At 38.3% G+C, this 8,264-nt stretch overlaps 1 pseudogene; it reads right to left on the minus strand.

Moving 5' to 3' along the window:
- Positions 1 to 5,230: 5,230 nt before the first annotated feature.
- LOC110287758 (vomeronasal type-2 receptor 1-like) lies at positions 5,231 to 6,587 on the minus strand (annotated as a pseudogene).
- Between the last annotated feature and the right edge of the window lie 1,677 nt (positions 6,588 to 8,264).

Genomic DNA, 8,264 nt, shown 5'->3' on the forward strand with positions numbered 1-8,264 from the left:
GTTTGTGTGTGTGTGTGTGTGTGTGTGTGTGTGTGTGTGTGTGTGTGTTTGAGCTACTTAAACACAGATAAGGCTAATTTCATGTTAATTAATCTTCTAGGCTAATTTTTGGTAGTTATTTCTTGCATGAAAATTCCCAATAGGAAACAAATATACTAAGAGAAGGGGTGATTCATCTCAGATGAACCTCCTTGAAACTTCCCTAGTCTCATCTCTTCTCTGCTTCTCAACTCCTAGAGGGTCTCCAACATAAATAGAGATATCAGAATGCAGCTGACATAAGTGAACAGTTAAACACCCTCCAAACTGCTTCCATGGTTTAGCAGTTAACCCCTTCAAACCCACAATCATGTAGCACAACTCAGCCCCACTTCTGAAACTCCAGACTCTCCTAACATTTACTTATTTCCTAGTTTGCTTCTCTGTTGCAGTTACAGAACAGTGGCCAAAACTAACTTTGGGTGGACAGGGTGGGTGTTTTGTTTTGTTTTGTTTTGTTTTGTTGTTTTGTTTTTCATCTAACAACTCCCAGGTCACACTCCATCATGGAAGAAAATCGGAACAGGAACTCACAACAGGAATCTAGGGTCAAGAAGTGATACAGAAGCCATGAAAAAAAAAAAATCTGCTTACTGGCTTCCTTCAAAACCTTGCTCAGCTTGCTCTCATATACAACCTGAGACCACATGTTCAGGGTACCACCACCCACAGTAGGCTAGGCTCTCCCATATTAATCAAGAAAATGCCCCCACAGATATGACCAATTTGATTGAAGCAATTCCTTTGGCGAAGTGCCCTCTTTCAAGTGACTCAATTTTGTGTTCACGTTGGTAAGGAGCTCAGGACGTGAAATCACAATCATATGGACTCTGAAAATCTCTACCCTGAAAAGGACTGCCTGCTAAGACATGTTATGTAAATGCAGCCCTTTGTCCAATTCCCTGCCATACACTCCAGAGAGTAGAAGACATCCATCCCTGGATGTGTATCTCCAAACCCTGGCCCCTCCAATAAATCTCTCTCATGAGATTTTCTGCCTGGTGTGACTCTCTCATCTGAAGAAGGAAAGAAGTCATAAAGAGAAGGAGCAAAGCAGGAGCATGGCTGAGGCTCCTGAGCACCTCAACTCGGCTGGGGATATACTACCTTGGGAGCCTCAATGCCTCTGCTGAGGAGTTTTCCTCTCAGCAGTGTGGTTCCTGAGCTCCTTCTCATGATGATCTTCACTGGGACACTGTCCCATCCCAGAGCTGTGTGGTTCCTGGGCACCAGTGTCTCAGGATGCCTTCCACTTTTCCTTCAGAGGTTGCCTGAGCTTCTGAGTCCCAGGACACTCTTCCACTTGAGCAAAAAGCACATTAAGGTTTTTAATTAGGATATTATTAACACAAATTAAATAGTCACACATTAATTAACAATATTAATGAGCAAGGAAAGTTTTGTGCAATAAATAGGTGAGTAGATGCCCATATAGAAAATACTGGTATGCAGCGTCCCTCAAGCAAATGTGATCACTTTGAATTTCACCAAGGCTTTATATAAAGTTCTCATTTAAATTATGGGAAGGTCATTACCTATATCTGGTCTACAATAATCTTTCCTGTTAAATCAGTAAATAATTCCTGACTTTCTATGCTTAGCTAGTCATCATGGTTTCACTTTCTGTTGTGACACACCTGCAGAAGAAATCTCTGCAAAGATCGAAAAACTGAAAATCACAAATATTCAGCTCTTTTGAAAACATATCACACTCTGATCTTCTCATACTTCTGTAGCCAAATGTACACTTGCAGTTTATACTGTCCACAGTTCTATAAATTCTGTTTGCCACATATTTGACTCACATGCTTATAAAAATATATAGGTCATTTTTATGTTTCATGTCAAGGAGACTGAATACATATCTATAACATTTACTTATGGGAAGTAAAGTTACAGTAATGGTATGGTCAGAGGCAGTTATCTCTCATTGTATGACATTAAAAACTATTTTTAAGAAGTCTTGCATACTGAGGTGGGAAAGATGGTTCGGAGTTTATGAGCACTGCCGGCTCTTCCAGTGATTCTGAGTTCAATTCTCAGCAACTACATGGTGGCTCACAACCATCTGTAATGAGATGCCATGCCCTCTTCTGGTGTGTCTGAAGACAGTGACAGTGTACTCACGTGTATAAAATATATAAGTCTTTAAGAAGAATAGTCTTGCATTCTAAGCCTTGTTCTAGGTAAATATTTGCCATAGATCTTTAACATAAAATCTAATTAAGACTGGGCTGGCATCACAACTCCTTTTCCACTTATTTTTCAGAGGAATTTTTGAAACTCAGACACTTTAGCACATATTCTCACCCAGGAAAGCCTGGAGCAGGATCATACCTTGCTTCAGAGACACTTATTTATCATCATTGATAGCTTAAGAGGAAATTCGATTCTACCGGTATTTCAAACCCCTCAGTGTCATGTCTTTGAAAGCACAGATTATCTTCCAAGAACTCTTAAAGATTCTGATCCAAGGGAAGGCTTCATAATAGTAATTTTTCATTTATTTTACATGTACTAGTGTTCTGCCTGTAAAGCATTATTGTGAACCATGTGCATGCCTGGCACCCAGAAAAGAGAATTGGTGCCCCTGGAACAAGTTACAAACAATTGTAAAGCACCATGTAGGAGAGAGAGTACTAACCTGTGTCTACTAGAAAAGCTGCCTTTAAGAACTCAGCTATTTCCTCAGGTTTCAGAGCCATAATGTTAAAAAAATAGAACTATTTCAGAGAGCTATCAACAGCATAAGAAAAGGACTCTATGAAACCTGCATATATTTCTATTTAATGTAAGATTATAAAAAAGAAACTCAGAAAAATTAATTCATGATCCATTTTAAAACAATATCTAATGAATTGTGTTTATTTATTGCGTTTGTTTTAAATCCTTTCTTTCATTTTTTATTAGCAGTTTTCTTCATTTACATTTCAAATGTTATCCTGAAAGTCCCCTATACCCTCCCCACCATCCTGTTCCCCAAACAACCCACTCCTGCTTTGTGGCCCTGTCATTCCCCTGTACTGGAGCATTTGATCTTTGCAAGACCAAGGGCCTCTCCTCCCACTGATGGTTGACTAGACCATCCTCTGCTACATATGCAACTAGAGACATAGTTCTATGGGGTACTGGTTAGTTCATATTGTTGTTCCACCTATAGGGTTGCAGACCTCTTCAGCTCCTTGGGTACTTTCTCTAGCTCCTCCATTGGGGGCCCTGTGTTCCATCCAATAGATGACTGTGAGCATTCACTTCTGTATTTGCCAGGCACTGGCATAGCCTCACAAGAGATAGCTATATCAGGGTCCTGTTAGCAAAAATCATGCTAGCATATGCAATAGTATCTGGGTTTGGTGGTTGTATATGGGATAGATCCCTGGATGGGGAAGTCTCTGGATGGTCCATTCTTCTGTCTCAGCTCTGAACTTGGTCTCTGTAACTCCTTCCATAGGTAGTTTGTTCCCCACTCTAAAAATAACAAAGTATCGACATTTTGTTCTTTCTTCTTCTTGATTTTTATGTTTTACAAATTGTATCTTGGATAGTCTAAGTTTCTGGTTTAATATCCACTTATTGGTGAGTGCATTTCATATGTGTTCTTTTGTTATTGGGTTACTTCACTCAGGATGATATCCTCCATATCCATCCATTTGCCTAAGCATTTCATAAATTCATTGTTTTAAATAGCTGAGTAGTACTCCATTGTGTAAATGTACCACATTTTCTGTATCCATTCCTCTGTTGAGAGGCATCTGGGTTCTTTCCACCTTCTGGCGATTATAAATAAGGCTGCTATGAAAATAGTAGAGCATGCGTCCTTATTACAAGTTGGAACATCTTCTGGGTATATGCCTAGGAGAGGTATTGCTGGATCCTCCTGTAGAACTATGTCCAATTTACTGAGGAACTGCCAGACTGATTTCCAGGGTGGTTGTACCAGTTTGCAATCCCACCAACAATGGAGGAGTGTTCCTCTTCCTCCACATCCTTGCCAGCATCTGCTGTCACCTGAATTCTTTATCTTAGCCATTCTGACTGGTGTGAAGTTTTGATTTGCATTTCCCTGATGATAAGGAATGATGTTGATGGAAAGATCTCCCATGCTCATGGATTGGTAGGATTAACATCGTCAAAATGGCTATCTTGTGGAAAGCAATCTACAGATTCAATGCAATCCCCATCAAAATTTCATCTCAATTCTTCACCGACTTAGAAAGAGAAATTTGCAACAAAAAACTATTCTCAATAATAAAAGAACCTATGGTGGAATCACCATGCTTGACCTCAAGCTGTACTACAAAGCAATGATGATAAAAACTGTATGGTACTTGTACTGTGATAGACAGATAAATCCATGGAGTAGAATTGAATACTCAGAAATGAACCCACACACCTATATTTACTTGATATTTGTCAAGGGAGCTAAAACCATCCAGTGGGAAAAAAAGACAGCATTTTCAACAAATGGTGCTAGCACAACTAGTGGTTATCATGTAGAAGAATGCAAATTGATATATTCTTATCTCCTTGTACAAAGCTCAAGTCCAAGTGGATCAAGGAACTCCACATAAAGCCAGAGACACTGAATCTTATAGAGGAGAAAGTGGGGAAAAGCCGAGAAGGTATGGGCACAGGGGAAAAAATTCTGAACAGAACAGCAATGGCTTGTGCTGTAAGATTGAGAATCAACAAATGGGATCTCATAAAATTCCAAAGCTTTTGTAAGGGAAAAGCCACTGTCAATAAGACAAAAAGGCCACTAACAGATTGGGAAAGGATTTTTACCAATTCTAAATCAGATAGGGGACTAATATCCAATATATATATAAAACTCAAGAAGATGGACCCCAGAAAATCAAATATACCCATCAAAAAATGGGGTACAGAGCTAAACACGTAATTTTCAACTGATGAACACTGAATGGCTGAGATGCACCTAAAAAAAAAAATGTTCTGTCTTAAATCCTAATGAAATGGTTTCCAATTTCAATCAAAAGAGACATTCTAATCTATGCTGAATGGCATAACACAGAACAAGGTATCATTCACCAGGTTAACATTGCATCAACATATCTACAACCAATATTAGCCTACAACATCAGCAGCTACTTCAGATGAAACATAAAAGGGAAGGTTGAGCCAGAATGTCCTCCAAGGTGACATCCTTGCCTGTCACATGGAGTTCACAGCTCTACTCATCCAGAAAATTGGACTCTTTGATTTTGTTACACTCACTGTTCACTGATGCTGAAGTCAGCTGGATATTCCTGTCAACAGTGGGGGGACTCTTTCACCAACAGTTTCATCAGTGTTCCTCTTTGTCCTCAGCAATATAATGAAGCACTTGGGAAGAAATAGACAGCCTAACAAGTCATAGCTGGATGCCAAAATCGCAAATATTTCCACAGCCACTTTGAATTTGCCTTTGGTGCTGAAGTAGGCAGGGACAAAAGAGATCCAGACAATGAAAAAGACCAGTATTCCAAAAGTGATACATTTCCCTTCATAATAGTTATCTGGCAGCTGGCGAGCCACAAAGGTTGTAAGAAAACACAACAGAGCCAGAAGAACATCAAACCCAAATATGGAGCACAGAAACTCTATAGAACCTTCATTGCATTCAAAGATGATCTTTACATTTTGAATTTCAATGTTCTTGAACATCCTTGGAAGGTCCGACACCAAGTATACTGCACATACATTAAATCTCCCCTACAACACAGATCAGTACAATTAATTTTTGAAAAATGGGGTGCATAGATACAATACAGGTTTTGGATACAGAAATCCTATAGGCAAAATGAGTAAAATAGTCTTTACAAGAATGGAAGACAAACAATGCAAAATCCCAGTGCCAGAGTGATCTGGAGGGCCATGCTGGACCAGTTGCATGGCTTGCCTATGAACAGCATGGATGACAGTACTGTGATATCTTCACTGCATGTATCATAATTCCTTTGGCCTATTGAGGAAAAAAGTAACAAAAAGCAAAAAACAACAACAACAACCACAAAAAAAAAAAAACAGAGAATTGACTTCAGGGGTACCAAGTCATCACCTTTAACGGTCTACAGTCTAGGGAACTTAAAAACTTGAACAAAATTTTCTGGAAATATGTTATACAATAGGTATAATATCTTATATTTAATAGTGGGAACATATTCTTGGTGTCTATAGATGTAGTGACAGTTTGAGGGTTGTTTTCAACTTCAGGACTTGAACATTTCTTTTCAACACACTCTTTCTTGAACTGGTCTTTTCTATTGATAAGCTCCTTTTATTCTCCTCCAACAGTTTATTGAAGAAAGATGTCTGTGTCTTTATCAACTCCAGCACAGCACAGGAATGAGAAAATCACAGCTTCTGATCTGAAACAATCAAAATGACTGGGACACAGCTGGACAAACTCTGTGTGTTCGGTCTCTCATACAATATCCCTTCATGGAGGAGAATCATGCAAGTGCCCAACCAAATGTCCCCAACTCTCGATGCCCATTTGAATGAGTGATGAGGATGATGATGGGAAGGAAAACAAAACCACCAGTCATGGTCCCTGGCACTAAGAAGGTTAAAACTGGAGGAAGGCTCTAAGAGCAAGCATTGGTGAATAAGGAAAAACTAGTTGAATTGAGGTTATGGTAGATGATGGAATGGTTCCATTTAGTGATAATTTTAAAAATAAGGTCAATAGTTGTGTTTGCTTTCATCCACTCTAACCTGTGGTCTAAACACCTCTGAGTAGATATCTGTGTGGGGCCTGGGGGAACTGTTGCCGGGGAGGTGTGCAGGTTACAGGCTGCTTATACTATCACAGACCATTTTATCATTTTTACTTGATTACTCTTGGGGGGCTATGTAACAAAGGACAAGCACATTTTTAGTTCTTCAACCAAAAAACAAACAGAAATATAAATAAAACTGTCCAACACCTTACACAAAAGCAAGGCTGCCTAAGTCACTTCCACAGATTTGCAACTGAACAGGCTGTCATAGCAGCTCATTCCACAGCAACTGTGCAATGCTGAACTTTCAGTGCTTAGAACTTTAAGACAATTGGGTGATCTTTTCCCAACTACAATAAGTGCTGAATCTACTTAAAAAGCAAGTAATTTGAAGATTTTATGAATTGATTTATATTTCACATTTTATTTATTTTGTCTGGTGTTTATTTATGACATTCATAATGGTAGGCCTTGTCTTTATCAGAAGTGAAAACTCATATTTTCTTTTGGTCATACTGCACTCAGGAAATTTTTATGGGTTTCATGAATTTTTGTTATACTCAGCTTCTAAAGATTTATAAGTAGTTTTCCTGACACCCTCTTTTTAATTTAACTATATTACTCCCAATGCAAAAATGGCCATCTCTACCTGGTTTCTCTGACACATATCCATCAACACATGGGATGCAATCAAAGCAGTATATTCGTTGTCCCTGGTGAACCCCTTTCTGTGTACCTGGAGGACACACTTGTGTTCAGAATTAATCTGGATACTAGCAAATACAAAGGTAGTAGGTATTTTAAAAGCCTCAAAAATTGTCCACTTGTGAAATGTTGAAAGTTTTCGTTTGCATTTACATGGAGACACATGTCCTATTAATAAAAGATATCAGCCCAGGAGTCTGAGCAAAGATAGCAAACAAAGCCTGACAATATGGAGAGCCTAGAAAGAACTTTGGCTAAAGGACAATCTTTTGACTGACTCTGGAATTGCTGAACTAAGTGTAGTGACAGTTCTTTGTCATCTTGATGATCAAGAGTAAACTAATACCATATGAGATATTGCAGATGGGACACTTTGCTTAGTCTGTTCCTGTTTAAAATAATTTAACACTCTACACATCTTCCTGAAAACCTGAAATATATTTCCTCTCACATTAACCAACCCAACATAATATGAAATGTAAAGATGTTTCATGAATGGTAAAAATAAAATTAAGCAAGTTCTAAGGAGAAAATTTAAAAAACATAACAGAACTTCATTAAGAGTAATATTCCAGAAACATTTTCTTGCTAAGTCAATTTAAAAATTTTCGGCTTAAACACAAACCTCCTTTCATAGCATATAGATGTATACAAAGGTGTATACTTTGAAATACTGAATAAAGGTGATATTCACAAATAAATTTATATTGTATTCTAGGGATAAGAAACTATTTGTTTTTTACTTAAATTTTTCAAATAGTATATCTCGATGGTCTTTTTCTCCCTCTTTCTACCTAG

This window comes from Mus caroli, unplaced genomic scaffold (assembly GCF_978045245.1).
Source record: "Mus caroli unplaced genomic scaffold, Mus_caroli_1 scaffold_3, whole genome shotgun sequence".
NCBI classification, from domain to species: domain Eukaryota; kingdom Metazoa; phylum Chordata; class Mammalia; order Rodentia; family Muridae; genus Mus; species Mus caroli.